Raw genomic sequence first — 20,246 nt, 5'->3', positions numbered from 1 at the left:
ACATGTGCCATTTGCCTTAGCCATGTAATAAAATGTACTAGGTTCACTAGAACTTATTATGATAAACCTATGTGCCTAAATTGCTGCAAGCAAAATTGTGATGTCTGTAGACGTGAACGTTTCTAGTAAGTGATGTTTGATGATTGTAGTTTTTTNATTAAAGCCCTTAAAAAAGACCACATGGAGGAATTAGATTGATAGTAATGTGGAATGTATGTATGGTATCACCATCAAGTTATAAAATTAGTAAAATTCATTTATTCTCATTGTTATTATAGCAAGTTTGATTACACATCCCACCCAATGCTAATTTCTGACAATGACCTTGCCACTGTTTGATGTAGACACAAGAAGCTCGGTCACCACATTCCGCCCCATTTTCAATAATTTTACAAGATTATGTAATGACAGTAGGTACTTAAATCAAGCTAAACACTGTGGGGTATCTCACGACATTTGCAACTTAATATGTATTGTCTGATGTACTGTTGACTGCCTACCTAAGTAGGTAAGTAATGGTTATTTTACAAGGTAGGTAATGTAATAATTAATATGTGGGTGGGACTGTGGGAGCACTAAGATTTTGCAGCTAGCGATTATAAACTGTCGCAAGATTCGCCTCACACCAATGATATTATACAGGGTGACTGGAACTGAACCCGCCATAGCTAATACGCGTATAGAGGAGGTCATTTGCTAATTATTGAACCTTACTTTATATGACTAAAGTTTTATAGTTTAGGAGATATGTAAATTTTTATACTTTTATCAGATTTTTCCGAAATTTGACCTAAAAACTGCTTCAATTTTTTTTCTCGCATGATTTTAGCCGATTTTTTAATTAGATACTAATATCGAATAAACCTTTAGTCAAATAAAATAACTTTCAGATTTAGATAATGATTCAATAACTAGTTACGAGCCGCCAAAGTTCAACAAAAGTACAAACCACGATAAAAAATTCAAGTTCGAATTCGATTTAAAATAAAACTAATGGTGATAATGGATTGCCAATGATGTTAAAAATATCTCTACCTTCTCTTCTTTCCAATGATATATCACACGTAGTAATTAGATATTGAAATTTATTAAAAATTCAAAGTTTATGGAAGAAAATGGAGTAATAATACGAAAATTATCCATACAAAGTTTCTTCAAAATCTCATATTTTCTGCTATACTCCTTTTCATAAGTATTTTTGAGTGTTTTTTGGAAAAATAATTTAAAAATAATAATCACATTATGAAGAAAAGACTTCAAAAAAAATCAAAATCAACTTTGTATTCAATAATTTTTGTATTATTTCTCCATTTTCGTCCATAAACTTTAAATTTTTGACAAATTTCAATATCTAAATACAACATGTGATACATCATTAGAAAGAAGAGAAGCTAGAGATATTTTTAAGATTATTGGCAATTTATTATCACCATTAATTTTTGTTTCAATCGAAATCGAAGTAGAATTTTTTATCGTGGTTTGTACTTGTGTTCGACTTTGACAGCTTGTAACTAGCTATTCAATCATTACCTGGATCAGAAATTTATTTTATTTGAATAAAGACATATTCGATATTAGTATCAAATTAAAAAATCGGCTAAAATCATGCGAGAAAAAAAATTGAAGCAGTTTTTAGGTCAAATTTCGGAAAAATCTGAAAAAAGTATAAAAATTGTCATATCTCCTAAACTATAAAACATTAGTTATTGAAAGTAAGGTTCAATAATCAGCAAATGACCTCCTCTATACGCGTATTAGCTATGGCGGGTTCAGTTCCAGTCACCCTGTATAAAATCTTTAATATCATTGCCTCACACTGATACACTCTTGAACTAGAACTCAATCTCCACCTAGAAGTAAAAGTATCACAAAGGTGCTAGATTCCTTTCTTTGAATTTTACTAGCCTCAAATTAGTCGTAAAATGTCATTTACCATTATAAATGATAAATAAATAGAGTTAAAGTAGCTTGCAAAAAAGTTAATCTCCTATCGTCTTGCTATCGTGGGCAAGGATCGAGGACGATAAAAACACCACATCCTATCCTATCGTGATGTCAAAATATGATATAGTTAGCGCTTCATGTTAGGGCTTGCCAGGTTTATCACAAAAAAAAAAAACAAATCTATCACTATCACATTTTGACAGATGACATGATAATTTTCGGGGTGCCATGTTAGCGCCGGTAGATAAAACGATATAGTGACGTCAAAATCGATATAACGCCGCGATAGCAGTTTATCACGGCGCGCATCTTAGCCCTGCTGGTCATATTTACAATGGTATTTTCACAGCAAAGCGCGGTTCATGTGATTTTATTATTAAGTGAGAACTAACAGGACTTGTCGGTTATGAAATTGAGCAATGTAGTTACGTTTATGAACAAATAATTTTTCACGTCAATTGAATATTGTTGTAGAATTTGTTGTTATTGTAGAAAGATAGAGAAAATGTGTCATGAACACTCTCTTACTTTGAAAAATATAAAAAATGCAGTTAAATGGGTTGAAAATATTATGACATTAATTGAAGTTTTCCAGGAATAGGTTCCGATAACTGAATCTGATTCTGAGATGATTGCCGATTTCAGTCGTAGTTGTAGTTCAGTCCTAACAGACTTTATTTAGCTTAGTTGGAAGGGTTAAGAGAAATATTAATTAGAATTTTATGGGTTTTTTGCACCTTCCTTCTTTCCCTTAGTGTTTGTGTCCAAGTTTTTATTTGACTTGAGCTTGTACTCTGGTGGCAGGTGGAGGAGTTATTTCCAGAACTCTCCTCTGTTTTTGATGTCGTCCCGTTTCCTTAGAACGAAGGGCTTTTTTTCGCAAATAACTTAAAAATGTCTGCAGATCTAAGGATTCGCTGCGAGCTTTCAGAAGCTTACGTGGCCCCTTAATATTGTGCAAATGTTTTATAAAGCTTTCGCAATAAACATTCACATTAATGGTTTTTTTCCACAACAAGGAAGCTCTTGCCCTACATCTCACCTGAAGGAAAGTAATGATTAGGCTGAAGGTGGAAGCGAGCTTTACCCGGAATCCTCAACCACAGAGATAACGGTTTCTAAGCCGACTTAGTTAGTTATAGCTAGATCGATTTATCTGCAAGATGATATAGACACATCGACATCATGTTACGGATTAGGGTTTCAGGCATTAACAACTTAATCAAGAGCCCCATTATCGCTATAGAATACAATTATCTAGTGTACTACATTTCCAACTTAAAAGCCTCATGTATACAGCATAGAGTTGGTTGCGATGGTTTTCACGTGAAGTGTATTCCATGCATAGACTTTAATTAATGGTTATTAGGTCAGTTGTTTAAGATTTAGTAACTGTTCATTGTGCGGCAAACTCTTGAGCAGTAGACATATTATGATCTAGGCCCAATGATTCAGCAAAAAGCTGAAAGTTTCGTGTATATGCAAATAAACTTCTAAGGGCGTGCCACGTCACGCCACGCACATCTGTGCGCTCCATATTTGTCAAGCGTTTTCGACTGAGTGACAAGTTACGTGTCAGATTTACGCCACGAATAGGCCACTCGTAGCTTGTTATGTGTTCGCGCGATAACAAAGCTGAGCGACACAAACGGTCGATTAGCATAAATCGCGAACAAACGGCGGGTGGCGACGCTCAAAAATTAATATCGCGAGCGTAACCTGCCGGATTCGAGACGCTTGCGATATAAATTCACGCCCCTACCACGGGTTACCGTCTAATATTATAAATGCGAAAGTTTGGATGTCTAGATGGATGTTTGTTACTCTTTCACGCATAAACTACTGAACGGATTTTGATGAAACTTTACACTAACAAACTTTTCCTTATTTTGTGTGGAGACTAAATCTCGTCAACGACCTCATATGCAATAATTTAATGTCCTAGAAAAGCCAATGTTGATGTTAGCCTTATTTATTCATATATTGCTGAAATATTCAATACAGATCTTTTATTAAATGTGTTAAACGTCAGTAAATAAATGTTTTTGCGGGATACTTATACAAATGTGTATGTAGAAACTCAAAAAGCTCATTTACAAAATATTCAGAATAACTTTAGCTAAATCTGTTAAATTGCAAAATGATTTGGTTATTAAAAATAAATTACCTAACCATCAAAATTAAGGGCAATCCCCTCACTGATTTCCCTCAAGATTTAGTCAGTGTCCATACTTCGTTGTTACGGAGAGTACACTAATTACGAAGTTAATCCAACTGATTGTACCCCCCTTTTAATTAAGTAAGCGCTGCTATCTATTTGGTCGGTGCAACGTCGTAGATAAAAACTTAATAAGAAACTTCTTATCCCAAAAAGTTACTCTGAATAAAGCTAGCTGCTTGCGTATTTGTATTAGCTTATTTTTTTATCCACCGTTCTACCTAATTCATCGGCTGAATACCACATTTGCAGCAACAAACGAGAATGTTAATCTTTATTTGGCAAGGCTACCGTAATTAACGTAATTAATTATTTCGAGTTCCAGGAGTACGGGCACCGTAGTCACTAATTACGCCGCTAAATAGGACCATTGTTCAAAACATTGGCGTCGAGCTTCGCACAATCCGCGCGATTATAAATTTTCCGCATCTATGTAGGCCTACATATTCGAAATTTCGAAATCTTTGAAACTTTTGCGTTGAGCGTCGCGTGGCACGACATTCGTATTTTATGTCGCAGACACCTTGCTAAATGGATCGTTAATTGGATGTATAGGACGTTTATTAAACGGCAACCGTCAATCAAAATGGCTGAAGGATAACTAGCCAAGTTCAACCACAAGTCTCACCTTATTAATTAAACATTTAATAACTTGGCTGAGTCTTAGGCTGGGTTGCACCATCTTACTTTGACTTTGACAAACGTCAAAAATCTGTCAAACTCCATACAAAATGCACCGGTTATCGTCATAGTTACGGTCAAAGTTTGGTGGTGCAACTCAGCCTTAATCGATCATCATCAAATAGCTGAATATCAATACGTCAAGTTGATTAACGTATTCAATTTCAATTCACTATCGGCTTGGTGCTTAATGTACCTATGGTCTTTTAGCTGGCTAATTTACCAGACGGATACAGATGATGATACTTATATTTGATTGCCACAAGACTTAAGCTTTCATGCGTTTCGTGAGCTAACATGGAAGATCTACAAGAACTGAAAACACTACCGCACAAAACTCCCTCGATATAACGTAAAGAAAGGCAAATGAAAAATTAAATAAGAAACAAAAGAGTTAGCAAACGGAGAAAACCTAATATTTGAGTGTCGGGGTGGTATTTGCGATGTAAAGAGATTCGCAGCAGCGCTAGCGCGGCTAAGGCCCCTCGCCAACGGCGACTTTTTGTAGCGATGCAGTAGCGATTATGTCGCGCGTTCGCATCGATACAGTCGCAATGCGGTCGCTAGCTGTGTGCCCTCGCCTACATAAACGCGCTTCTGATGCGATGCAAACGCGATTCAGTAACCCTCCCCGATGTCGTCCGACACGGTTGCGCGTTTACATCGACCAGTCGCGCTGCTATAGCGCGATTGTAGCGCGTTGGCATCGCTTCTGTAGGGCGTTGCAAATGCGACTAACACGCGTTGGTAGCTACAAAAAGTAGTGTAGCACATAGTAGTGTGTACCTGCCCTTACGCGAACACATTTATAAGATCGTCTACGGCTATGTAAACGCAGACTTAGAAGTCTCCAAAATAAAGGATTCCCGTACCATTTTTAGCTGTGTTGGTTTTCAGAAAATGCAATCTATACAGTGTGAGTCACGTTAAAGTGTACATATGAAAATAAATGAAACTAGACCTATTTTTATCGACAAAAAAGAGCTCAAAAATTTTTTGAGATTTTTTTAAAAATTTTTATAGAATTTTTTTTCTTCCAATTACTTATTGTAAAGAAAACGTAATAACTTTTAAACTATGCGGTATATCCTGATAAAATAAAAACAGTAATAATGCTAAATAACAGGCGATACTAAAAAAATACATAAAATACACAAAAAAGGCCAACAAATAATAAAAAAGATACTTTTTGAAAAAAATCTGCTTTTAAATTCGTGTTTTTTTGGTTATTTGATAATTTTTTCCAAAAAATGCCCCTATAACCGGTGGTTTTTATTACTTTGTATTATTCTGTATATACAGTGTGAGTCACGTTAAAGTGTACAGTGTGATTTAGCTGAAAATTGTCAGGGAGGTAGTTTAGAGCCAGGAGAAGGACATAGGATACTTTTTATCCCGTTCTAAATAAAAAAAAGTCTGCTTATTTATTGTCATTAAGGCGAAACAAAGTTCGCCGGGTCAGCTAGTCTATATATATAAAAGTCGTGTTAGTTACTCCACTTATAACTCAAGAACGGCTGAACCGATTTAGCTGAAAATTGTCAGGGAGGTAGTTTAGAGCCAGGAGAAGGACATAGGATACTTTTTATCCCGTTCTAAATAAAAAAAAGTCTGCTTATTTATTGTCATTAAGGCGAAACAAAGTTCGCCGGGTCAGCTAGTTTCAAATATTTCTAACTTCAGACCTTTAAGAGTAGATTGAATGAGTAGGTAGAAAGTATGGGTGTTTGTGGTCTACTATAAATCCGAATCGATTTTTTTTTTACTTGCAACGTGGATTAGGATCAACGTGTTATTGATTGCATCATTTTGATTTCTCAAATTGTCGTCTTGTAAACTTTTTACACATTTTTCAGATTGACTCTCACATTTAAGGTACAGATTAAAAACAAGACAGACACGAAAAATATTAAAACCAATCTATTTTTTAATAGTTCTGTGGAATCCTAAGAGCTGGGACACTTGACTTTGAATCTCCTCAGTCGCCGCCATTGGCCTACAAAACTTAACTAATTAAAGTTGGCAATTCGCTGTGATTGTCGCGATTGCGATTTATAACTTTACACATTAATCTATACACGTGACTGTGGAAAGTGCCATTCCGTACATTTGGTGCAAAAAAGGCTATATATTTAACGCATGTAGAAACACTTTGAATGCCGCACCGAAAACTCGACTTGTCGAACTGGAAATAAGAAAAAAACTAATGAAATACTGCAACACTGTAGGTATATTAAAAAGATACGTGTTCTGTAATTTTGAGACTAACTTTAAAGGCCACGACCAGTACCTAGAGCGGTTTTTGCAGAGCAACTATACATAGGTGAGATATTAGCTTCCTCGTCGTGGATAAAAAAAAAATAAAAAAGCCATAAGAGCTCATTAATAAATCGTCGACATTTATTTTCAGAAATCGCCTTTTATGAATATTCATTATTAATGATCATTTTTTTTTTGTAATCGTTTATGTAAAAATTCAACGAACTTTTCGTAAGCTTTTGCTTAAAAATTAATGCTCATTCATGTAACTTATCTCGTTTTACACTATTTGCAGCGCTTAAAAGAAAATCCCCCTTCATTTTCACTTTCCCAAACAGTTTTATAATCCTATTAGATTCCTTATGTAAGATAAGAAAAAATAAAGTTGGAGGGTTTTTTAAAAAACTGCGACATAGAAGAGATAACAGAATTGCTTTTTGTAACACACGACACACATTTAGTCTTTGTTATTTTGTGATAAGCATGTTGATAGGCTTTGTTGTGGACACAAAACATTTTCAGTATAAAAGCTAGGTAACAATAAGAGATCACGAGACTTTGATGTAAGCTTGGCCGAAGCGTCCGTAATTCTATTGAAAAGAAAATAAGCTTTTGAAAATCTTCTTACCTATTCGTTTCATCTTTTACGCAAATGAAAAGAAAAATCAAATAACACATTTAAAAAGTATTGCCAAAGTATGTAGCTCAGTTTATATTATGTACACTAGTAGTTCCCGAAATAAGCGCGTTCAAGTACACAAACAAACAAAAAAACAAATAAACACGCACAAACTCTTCAACTTTATAATATTAGTATTAAAATATGAGACCTTAAAACAAAAAATATAAAAAGAACCTAGAAGAGTTTCAACGGTTCCTACAATTATGCCATTCCTCTACGTCTCCCCGAGAAATTATTAGCTTAATTGATGCGGGATAGACACAGAGCCATCGCACGACCCAATGACAGCTGGTAGCCTGGTTAATGAATAAGATCACGCCACGTAGTCAATTATCAGGTTATCAGAGTGGGTCTGGATGTAGATTATCCTTAGAACATGGATTACTTAGGTAATTCCAATACAGTGTGAGTCACGATAAAGTTCACATATGAATTAAGGTAAAACTAGACCTATTTATATCGACAAAAAAGAGGTCAAAATATTTTCAGTTTCGTTGTTAACGAAGCGTTGAATGGCGCGCCCGGAGAGGCTTAGTTCAAACGATCATTGCATACGTTGTGATAGGGATAGAGACATGCGATTTTTGGTTTTACAAAAGTAATACAGACCTACGATAGAGAATAATAAAAAGTAATAAAAACCACATGTCATACGGGTATTTTTTGGAGAAATTTATGAAATAACCAAAAAAATACGAATTTATAAGCAGATTTTTTGCAAAAAGTATCATTTTTATTATTTGTTGGCATTTTCTGGGTATTTTATGTACCTATTTTTTTAGTATCGCCTGTTATTTAGCATTATTACTGTTTTTCTTTTATCAGGATATACCTTTTAGTTTAAAAGTTATTACGTTTTCTTTACAATAAGTAATTGAAAGAAAAAAAAATCTATAAATTAAAAAAAAAATCAAACATTTTTTACCTCTTTTTTGTCGATAAAAATAGGTCTAGTTTTACCTCAATTCATATGTACACTTTATCGTGACTCACACTGTATAATAGAGCAAACGTGCGGATACGTGTCCAGATTAACTTATTCGTTAATTGAGCTGAAATCATACTCTCAGTTGAATATTTTTGCGCAGGTTTAGTCTAAAAATAACAATCTCTTCGTTAGATACAGATAGCACTTATAAGGAAACGGCGGATTATCTACAGTTGAGAAAATCATGAAAGTCCGAGTCTTGCTACAGCAGATAACAGACTACAAAAATACAGTTTAAGTACGTTCTTAACTATTATTATTAGACTATTATGCTGCAGGTGATTGAAATACAGTGTGAGTCACGTTAAAGTGTACATATGAAAATAGATGAAACTAAACCTATTTTTATCGACAAAAAAGAGGTCAATTTTTTTTGTGATTTTTTTTTTAATTTTTATAGAATTTTTTATCTTCCAATTACTTATTGTAAAGAAAACGTAATAACTTTTGTACTAAGCGGTATATCCTGATAAAATGAAAACAGTAATAATGCTAAATAACAGGAAATACTAAAAAAAAAACTGGTTTTGCTAAATATATTTTAATAAATACGAGTAATATCTCAATCACACGGCATGTCTCTTCAAGATTTATACCCACCCAAAGATTATATTTAAACAGAAAAACGGGCATTTGAATACAATCACACTTGATGGATGTTACGTACTAATATGTAGTCTGGGATAAATTCTAAGAATAAAGAGGGCGCTACCTCACTACAAATTTCTCAAATAAACTATGGATAATGCAGCAGTTCTATACTTCACCCCGTATTTTAAATTCTTTGCTGTCCAAGACAGAAGGCGTTCCGACTGAATCTTGCCTCACCGCACTCGCGAAAATGAGAACGGTCTCTTATGAAATATTCATACATTTGTGTGTCGATAAATCCGTCACGTTAAATTCTGTCGCACCACGACGCTCCCTACAGGGTTATAGAGTATTCCTGATCAGGGTATCAGTGTATATTCTGTCAAGAAAGTGAAAAAGTTTCATCAAAGCCATTGGCTCTGAAGCAACAAGCTTGTAAACAAATACGAGTTCATACGAGAGGAAAGTAGGCGTATGCACCCACATTCATGAACATTGTCATATTATTATCAATGTAATTTGATATTAAGTGTAATGATTGCGCAGAAACATGTCTGAATCTGACATCTGCCAGCCAGTATTGTTTTTATTGGCACGTGTTAAAAACCTGTAAACGTTGGACATATAAAATAATTATATTCATCGTAACATAATCAGCATCATATCAGCCAGTGGCAGTCTAATGATAGACGAAGGCAGAAAGAGTCTTCCCCAAGGTTTGTCAAACCCCACGATTTTTTTTTCAAGCAACTTCGAAGTAAATTGTTCGTCGAGCAGGCTCCTACTGTACACTACGTTTGCATCGTATCACCGCAGCGTAACTGAGGTTTATACATATTTTATCACAAACTGTAGTCTAGTCAAATATTACCGCTGCCATAACTAATCCAATTTGCAATCAACGCACATAATTACACAGCGTTAACGCTAAAACGTCGGTCAAACATCTGCACGCGCCCTCATCCGCGCAAATCACATGCCCTTGCCTTATTCCAACGAGCTAGGGTTGAATTTAAACGTGACACCTCGATGTATGCTCACATTTATCTACATTGCTAATGAACAAAGTAAAGCAAATCGTTTGTTGGATAAACTCGGTGTTTGAACGTATGTGCTTTCATCGAGTGCTCACTTGAAAGCCAGACCTTTCATATTCACGCCTCATAGACCGCGAGCCTTTTATTAATTAGACGAAAATATTTAAACAGCAGCACCTTTTAGAATTCAAACTGTTTTAGACGTTTAATTTCTTAAAAGGTGTTTTAGTCCACACTAACGTTTTTCGTTACAGTCTCTATTTTAACAGTCTGGGAATCGTGATAATTATAATTTACTGATATTTCTCGCCGTGTGGTTCAGGTAGGTAGTGTAGAATAAAACACTCTCGTTCTTCCCCTAGAATCGTAAAAGGTGACTAAGAGACAAAATGTGCGAATATCTCCCCAAAAGCAAAAAATATCTTTATTTGTTTAGAATAACTAATCAAATTAGTTCTTACAAATCGTCAAATAGTACGCCAAATTCTCTATTGGTAAAATACGATATGTCTCAATATACTTGTAGTATTTAATCAGAGTTAATTTGTCCAATAGATTTTTATTTGACAAGTCAATGCCACACACTGTAATGAATATATTAGATAAATTTTCATACGTTTGTTTTGTATGAACTCATATTTAGGTCGTAAACCCTGTGTCGTTAAACGCGTTTTGTTCGACAGCAAACATTTGTAGGTAACCCATTACTGAATCCATGCGACCGTTTCGTGGTTAAGCCGGGCTGTACAGCCCAAGGCAACATCGATAGGCGATTCGAAAAAATCTCCTACAAATAAGAACACAGAAACATAAATATTAAGCGGAGTTTTTGCTGTGTTTCCTCTGGGATCATTTATATCACTAAGAGCTACGAGTATGTTTGCATGCCATTATACCACGGTAATACTATCTATACAGTATTCCAACTAGGCCATATTTTTAAATAAATGTCAACAGTCCCGCGGTACGTCACGGTATGACAACATGCGATAGGGCTGCCCACCTACAGTACCCATTCTAATTACATCTGTCTACTTAGAATTTCTGTCTTGTTTTGTGCTTGTATATTTTTTTTATTTAGACAAACAAAATACTTTGTGAATGGAATAGGATAAAAATGCGTGTTGTTTTGTGTTAGTAGATTTAATTTTAAAAAATATACTAAAATAATTTTGAATCTACTAATCATAATGAGTACTTAATGACCTGTTACTTTAATTTCAGGCGGATGAAGTCGTGGGCAAAAGCTGGTTTAATACAATATAATTTTTATTTCAAATCAAATTGACTGAAAATGAAAATTTTTGACTGTTAATACCTTGTTTTTGACTTTGACCGTAAATGACGGTAGTCAAATTCAATCACCTTAGTCATTATTAACACTAGCTAGGCCATCGACGTCCGTTCGGCACATTCGCGACACCCCTAACCCTAACTGGCCACACCAGCGCCAGGTCCACCATCAGCCTGATCACCAGCCTGGCCACACCAGCGCCAGGCCCACCATCAGCCTGACCACACCAGCCTGGCCACACCAGTGCCAGGCCCACCATCAGTCTGACATCACCAGCCTGGCCACACCAGCGCCAGGCCCACCATGTGCCTGACCACACCAGCCTGGCCACACCAGCGCCAGGCTCCACACCACCAGCCTGGCCACACCAGTGTCAGGCCTCACCAGCGCCAGGCCCGCGAGCATCCTGGCATCACCAGGAGCCAGGCCCGCGAGTTGCCTGGTCAATCAACCAGCCAGGTGGACACCAAGTGGACAGCCAACCAGAGGTCCACCACCTGGGTCATCAACCACTCATGGAGTCACCGGTCTACGGTCATCGGGCAGCAGGGCAGCCACGTGCAGCATCCTCCGCGCCTTCTTCTTCTGCGAGGTGCCAATATGTACGAGCACGATCGTACATCCTGCTGCACCGTCAGCATCGACCGCCGGGCGACCCATGAACCCTCAACGTGCACCGTCGGCACTCTACACCGACGGCACACTAACAAATACCTTTGAATGTATACAGTAAATAACTTATGTATAAATAGCAATAGAATCATAACAATAAACAGATAACAACCGTCCGTCGTTGTGTCTCATTTCCCCCCGCTGCGGCCAAGACACCCTTAGCCGTCGCTATGATCAGTCCGGTGAGTCTGCCGGGCTGGCAGCGGGTCCCCGCCGCCTACCTGCCGTCCTAACGCTGCTGCCCTGGGCGACCTGGGAGCAGCTTCCTTCCTATCAAACCCTTATTATATCTAAGTATCTATTGTTAGGCAGGGCTAGGGCTCTAGGGACTTAGTGTCTTAGGGAATAGGGACTCTAGGCTCACTAGGGAGTTAGTTCCCTTCCTGACCGCATATCCCGGGCACGGGAGCGGTGCCTTACAACCACTGCCTCCCGCCCGTACATCGTTTTATTTAAATCCCAAGTTTTAGAACGCTAAACGAAACTAAAAAAAACACACATCCAAAAAACTAACCCTTGCATTTTTTTTAAATAAAATTGTTGAAATACATAAAAGTGACAGCTAAAAAAAACTTCCTCAATCGCTTTTGAAAATATTAAGAGTCAAAATCCATTTGGGAATTCCTTATATTTCTAAGAAGCACATTCACCTACGTCGACTCTACATTTGAGCACGGAGCTTTCGTATATTCCGGCACCACGCGTGGGTATGTGTATTGTGTGCTTAGTCCACGCACGTACAATGACGTTTTGTGCTGACAGCAATTACCCACACATTAAAATTTTTTATTGATTTACCGTTTTTTCGTCTGGCTGCTTCATCAAATGGTGCACCGACTAACGTTTGGTATGGCTCAATGAATGCAACGCGCCAGCCGCCAGATTTAACGCACAGTCAATTTGCGACCAAACGTTTAGAATATTGGATGGATATCCATTGTGATACTCTACTAAACCATGATCATGCGGTGTTTTTTCGCTTGCATGTTAGAATAGTTTTAAATTCTAAAAAAGGCGAGCTAATACAAACAAAAAGCTTTTGTCAGTCAAAATTAATACAATGCTTCATAGTTCACAAGCAATTCAGCTACAATGTATTCTAACAAGATTTTCGTCTTTGGATTTTGTTTTGCCTTCTCTCGCTCGAATATTTTTTTAATTTCCAACTCTTTTCTGTGCGAAATTATATTTCTATTTTATAAGATTTCTTAGATCTTTAACCTTCTTTTACGTAGCTACAAAGTAGTAAGTCTGTCGGTGTCCGCAAAAAAGTGGTATGTTTTGGTCGAGTTTTTCGTGCCAATGCCTTACAAACTAGGACGTCGCGTAGCCTCACCTAACATTTTTAATGAGGTTGCCGCCGACAGAACGGGTAAGGAAGCGAGTATTTGCACAATTGCCTAGATACCCGTGTATGTACATTTTACGAACGAGTGCGCCCGCTTTGACGTGCGAGGCGTGAGGTCCAGGCAAACTAGTGTGTCGACTTTCATGTTCCTTGTACGTTTGGAAGACTATTTATATTGAAAGATTTACTTGCACTTGAGATTTTAAATGTTTAGACAATCGTTGTCTAAACATTTTTAAATTTCAAGTGCAAGTTAAGTACTTTTGGTGATTCCGTGTTCTTTAGATACCTTTTGGGATTGAATCAAACATTTTGATCAATAAGCCTAAAAGTTTAAGACCATAGCCAACAATAAAAAAAAAGAATTGAATATCAATAAACAAACTCGGTACTTTACCTGGCGTTAACTTCAAAACAAACTCCGTTCATTCAAGCCACGTTTTATTATTCTCTTAAGTAAAACTAGTTTTATTGGTGACTAAGACAGTAATAAAACTTAGAAGTGATATTTTAGCTGGCACTACTTAGCATAGATGCATTTTATAGACATAAGAACGTGCCGTTACTAAGTTTTTATTAACCTTCGACCTGAAACTAGCAGTACCTCTAGCATGAACAACTTTCGTCTTCGAATCATTTGCGTATTCGATAAAATTCGATACTCAACCTTCGAATTGAACGATAACGTGACAATTTTGATTCTCAAAATAAGTTTCGTGCAACCATTTCTCATACTAAGTTCACTTTACGACACGTTCACAAGGGCGCTGTTGTAGTTTTCGTACTAAGTCTTTTGATGGCGATTCTAATACGCAAACGATTCGAACTCGAAAGTTTTTCGTGCTAGCCGTACAGATGTCGTGTTGTGAATTGAACACGGCGTAGGTTAAATTTTGACAGACCTCTCAACTTTATTCAATTCTATTCAGCATGTGTAAGAAAATGTAAATTTTTATAACAATATGATATAATAATATGAATACCTGAACGTTAAGATTTACCATGACTTAATTATGAATTTCTAATTGAGAATTCAGCGAATTCGGAACATTTGCGTCCATTAATGTGTCGCACTTATGAATCATTATGTACGAGTAATTAGTCTTTACGACCAATTTTAAAATTTAATTCATTCATTAATCATACAAAAACATAATCATAAAATGATTTTGAATACCTTTCATTAACCAACCAACTTTCGACATATTTTCCAGCTATAAACCTGTTGGTTCTATTAAAAGCAGAATTTAACATGTTACTTATTTTATAAAATAGTTAAAAAGTATGCTAAGAGTAACAACAACAAAAAAATTGGAAGAGTAAGGCTTCCACAGACCAAACGCGGGTCAGAAGCAGTGCGGGTCAGTTGCAGCGCGGCAGTAGGCACACTGAAGGCAGTGGCAGTTTCAAAGCAGTTGCAACGCGGGCGGTTGTAAAAAAATACAATATTCGTGACCCGTGTTTGGTCTGCCGAACCCTTTAATCTGCCTTGCATGTAGAGGGTAAAAAACAATGAAAAAGAATCGATAAGCTAATAACAACAATTCAGGCATGTACCTATGTGAAATGAATGCATCCTTTTATCGCTCGAAATGGAATGAGCAATTCTAAAACTTGCAAAGAGCTACCTACCATCGTCATTCCCATGTTCTCCGTTAAAAATGTTAAAGTCTAAAAAGAGAAGTTGTTTTCCAATAGACCAACGGACAAAGGAGGGAAATAGCAATTTTAACGCTATCAAGTTTTAGATTATTTTTGAAGGTGCCTTTACTTCGCGTTTCCTTTAAACTCTTTACTGGATATTTTTTGGCCATAATAACAAATCGGTTTGGGGACTATCTGTTTTGATTAGATGAAAATGATCCATTTCCTCGTAAATGTAATATTTTTAGAAATGACGGTTGATTTTCTACTAAAAGCTTGTCTGTTGGTTTATAGAATGCATCCAAACAATCATTTTTTCCTTGTTGTGTACACTTTTTTCCTTAATGTAAACGCTTAAAGATATGACATAGACAAGTGTGTTACTAACCGCAAAAATCTAGGAAAATTAATATTTCCTCAATTATTTGTTGAGATTTGACAATGTTCCTTGTTTGAAAAAGTCTTGTTGTTAATAGAAAGTGGTTTTAAATGGTAACATAAAAAATCTCCTCTAAAGCTGATTCGATGTAGGTAGGTACATGATTATTCTCTTCTCTGCCCTTTATCAATAGATACCTCCTGTTAGTTTGTACGTTTTTATGATGTAACAAAGGTTAGGTGACCCGGATATACAAACATTATATTAGATAGCCTTAATTTCATACAAGAAAATTTCTTACTGGAATCCTTAAAACATTTTTGTCAAAAGAATTTATTATGCCTATTCAAATAAAGTAATTTTAATAATTCCTATTAGAGATAATGAAAAATTTCGAGACAAACTTTCGTACGTTAATAAATGAACTTTGTTTCTGAACCAAATAAATAATATTATGTTTATTACTGTTTCTACAACTAATGACATCTTTGCCGTCAATATTCGCATATCAGTTTAGTTGGGAGACTACAAAGAAACCGTTGTACAAAGAGATAAAGAAAGATGCTGCCATCTAATTAGTTTGCAATCTCTTGTATAGTGCTGTTTGTACGAGTAGAAGTCTTTTAAATTTCCTTTTTAGTTATTATTATTGTAGTTATAATTAGTTTTTTGAAAGACTAACATAGTTTTGAAGAATAAAGGGAAGTTTCTTAAAAGTCTAAATTTAACCGAAAGCTGTTTGGTTGTGTCATTTTTACTGCTCTAGCGGGCAAGTTAGACCCTTCTTGTAAGTTCATAAGTTCTGACGTCTTTGTTGGCGCAATCTCCGTGGTATAAAGGCGCGTCCCTAGTCCCTACGAAGCCGCGCTTTGAAGCCCGGCTTCCCAATACTTTTTGTGTTTTTTAGTACGCGCCCACATTAAAAAAAGCGGCGTAGTTCTTAACGTAGCGCCTGTTTCGTTAAAATTGAAGAGAAGACTTTACTTAAGCTTAAATAGCGTTTATGTTACTATAGTCGGACTCAATGCGACCTTGTTTATAAATGTAAAACCAGTTTATCTACTTTACTTCAACAATATTATGATCGGCCGCGTGTCCTGGCTCTCCTTGCAAAATAGCGTGGCTAACTTTTTACAGAACGACAACCGACTCACATCTCAAACCTCACACAGTAAATAAATAAATAAATAAATCTTTGGACAATTTCACACAGCGCCAGCTAGCCCCAAAGTAAGCAACTTAATGCTTGTGTTATGGGTGCTAGCTTAACGGATATACTACTTATATACTTTTTTTTACATAGTAAAATAAATACTCACGAGTGTTATCTGGATGGCTGGCCTCTCACACTTCCGTGCCTCTAATAAAGACGTCCCTTAACAATCGCGGAATGTTAACAATGTTTCATTTTCAGTCAGATTCATAAAGCTTTTGTTTCATATTTTTTAGGACGGAATCTTGAATACGTGATTTAATTAAATAGGTAACGAAAAGCATTTATTTCGTCTTCGTTCCTTCCCCTTCGTAGCGGAGAGCGTTACGATGTAGCAGAATGTATACGCGTTATGATCTCGTAGCTACACGGCTCGTAGCACTCGTAGCATATTATGTAGCTAATAAATCTTCATAATACGTGATTTCGTGATATCTAGGCCCAACGTTTACAAACTATCTTAATATAGTGACTAGCGCCTTTGTTACTGAAATAGGTAATTGATTGACACTGCGACGACCTATCACGGGCGTTATCACCTTACGATGTTACACACGTCGCCTTACGACAAAGGCTTTCCTTTCAGCGTGCAATATTCAATATACAATAACATAGCCCAAGTTATTTGCGTGTAAATCGGTGATGCTGGTGTGGGTTTCTATAGAAATATTGAGGGGTGTTTACAATATCCCGGAGCGCCCTTCGTCCCAGCTTAGTGGGACACAGCACGGCGCGACCTGCGTTAAGGGCCCGGGTATTATACGTAGATGTAAATATGCCCATCGAGCCCCTGGGCCCTGGCAAGGCCCGACAACTTGCCTAATATTGTAGTCGTAGTAAAGTGACATGTGTCAACAGAATAAAATATTTATTTATTGAGCTTGAGTAAATTAGACTATTTGACACCACCAATCAATCTCTCTTATAGATTTTGTATAGTAAATTAGCAATACAAGCAAGCAACGTCACTGTTTTATCAACTCAAAACTACTTTTATCAATTATTATGCAACCAAAAACCTTATATTACAGAAAATTTAAAATTAAGTTTTTAAGACCAGAATGAAGACTTTTTTTAAAAAAATGTGATTTCAGATTATTGGGGAATGGTGTCAAATAGTCTATAATAATCTTATTTTCTAGGCAGAAAATATGAAGACTTATATAGTTAGTTATTAATTTTAACGCATATTTAGTGGTATTTTCATGAGGGTTGATGTTGTGGATAGCAATTTTGCGGTTTTCTCGGCACTTCGAAGTGTTATAACGGGTTAATAATCACATTTAGTTAAATAATGGAATAAATTGATGATTCAAACACCTCCATTTTATTCAGGATAATTTAACGGGAAGTCACTGTATATTAACTAGCCCACTATTGATTGCAATCAATTACCACTACTTTGATTTGTGTTGGAAATATTGAAAACTTAATTAAGGCAGAGAAAACATTATTTTCAGAAAGAGCCGAGGACTAAAAGTGTTTAGGCAGATTGTATACTTAACATGCCTAATAAATAATTTATGAGAAGTCCTATCGTAATTAATATCTTTAGAGTATTAAATACAGTATCGTCTTAACACGGGTAATTTATTCAAAGGTAAACAGAAGACATAATAAATGGATAAGCTGCTAAGTTTTTTGTATAAATTAGTTCCCGGCTTCGGACTTCGCACGAGTGTAATGTATTATACTTACCTAAAGCCTACTCTTGAATTTTTTATGAAAACCGTATTGTAATCCGTAGTAACATACAACTTTATTTTGTAGAGAGACAAACTTTTGTGTACGAGTATGCCTTTTTCTACCATTAATAGATTATTCTTAATCGCGGTATTTTACGAGAAAAAAATATTGAAAATCTATTTCGCGTGTGTCCATAACTTAATTTTTAAAGGTTAAGGCTTATTTTTGCGAAGCATTAGTATGTCTATTAAGCTATGTAGTAAACTGTGTGTACCTACGTATTTTTCTATGGACGAAGCAAATTATCCACGTGAGCCAATTTGAAACCGAAAAATTTATAAATCAAAAATTGTTTTCTTTACGGAAATCGATTAAGTTAGTGATTCTGAGTCGCTCCTAACTTTGGATACTGATAACAAAATCACCCTGTAGGTATATGATATAATATGTATAAATTGAAACAGTGTCCAGCATAATTTAAGGAACTGCTGATAACTCGGTCAGTGGTATAAATGGTGATGTGATGTTGTAAAAAATAGGGGACGATCCGTCCCTGCCCTGCTCACGTGGCGCGCGGCCTTGGTCCCGGCTTACGGTACAAGCCGCGGGACAATCTCACCCGCACCCGGATATTTTATGGCCCCTGCACATTAGGCCACTGGTGGCGAATTCGAGTCGCTACGAATTTTGTATAATACTTGTATCTAGTTAATAATGAAAAAGGGACGTTTTAATGTGATCCGTCCCTGCCCTGCTCACGTGGCGCGCGGCCTTGGTCCCGGCTTACGGTACAAGCCGCGGGACAATCTCACCCGCACCCGGATATTTTAAGGCACCTGCACATTAGGCCACTGGTGGCGAATTCGAGTGGCTACGAATTTTGTATAATACTCGTATCTAGTTCATAATGAAAAATAAGAGACGTTTTATTAATGTGATCCGTCCCTGCCCTGCTCACGTGGTACGCGGCCTTGGTCCTGGCTTACGGTACAAGCCGCGGGACAATCTCACCCGCACCCGGATATTTCAAGGCCCCTGCACATAAGACCACTTCAAGTGGCCAATTCAAGTGGCTACGATTTTTTTACATACAACTGTGAAGCTTTGGCCTGTAATTCATCTGATGAGAAATTTCATATCTTGGAGTTGCTACATATTATACTTTGCATCAACCTCACTCGGTCAACTCGAGTGGCTATTATTGAAAGTAAAGTATGGTCTAAAAAGAAGCAGATAAGTTAGACCAATCGTTCTAAAGACACCTAAAGGCTTATAAATTTAGACACCATGGTTGTCGCTTCAGTTCCTCGATCGGGCCCACTAGAGTGAGCCCGCCGTAGGCTGGACTTTGGTCCAACACCGCGGTGGGCAACCCTCTAGTTGGGTTCTCCACTGATCGGGCGCCTTATGCGCTCGATACGGCCCGATCGCGAACGTCGGTCTGCGACCGACGCGGACGAGCCTGGGCTTCGCTTCGCGAAGCCCACACTCGGCCTCGTCGGCACGCGCACCGACGATCGCCAAACGGCTAGAGTACCTTCTGTACTCGCCACTCTGCCCGGTGAAGCTGGAAAAGCTCCTCAAGATACCAGTGCGCGTCCCTTCAAAAA

The 20,246-nt window shown here is 36.9% G+C and overlaps 1 protein-coding gene across 1 annotated transcript in view; it reads right to left on the bottom strand.

Annotated features, from left to right (window-relative positions):
• The window catches only part of LOC114354133 (putative dipeptidase MGYG_00085), a gene marked incomplete at its 3' end in the record, with an annotated part of 129,822 nt that overhangs the window by 108,582 nt on the left and 994 nt on the right, over positions 1-20,246 (bottom strand). The window lies entirely within an intron of this gene.

Source organism: Ostrinia furnacalis, unplaced genomic scaffold, assembly GCF_004193835.3.
Source record: "Ostrinia furnacalis isolate ACB-3 unplaced genomic scaffold, ASM419383v2 OfSCF1919, whole genome shotgun sequence".
NCBI classification, from domain to species: domain Eukaryota; kingdom Metazoa; phylum Arthropoda; class Insecta; order Lepidoptera; family Crambidae; genus Ostrinia; species Ostrinia furnacalis.
Note: the sequence above shows the minus strand (reverse complement) of the source record. Positions and strands in the feature narration are given on the sequence as shown.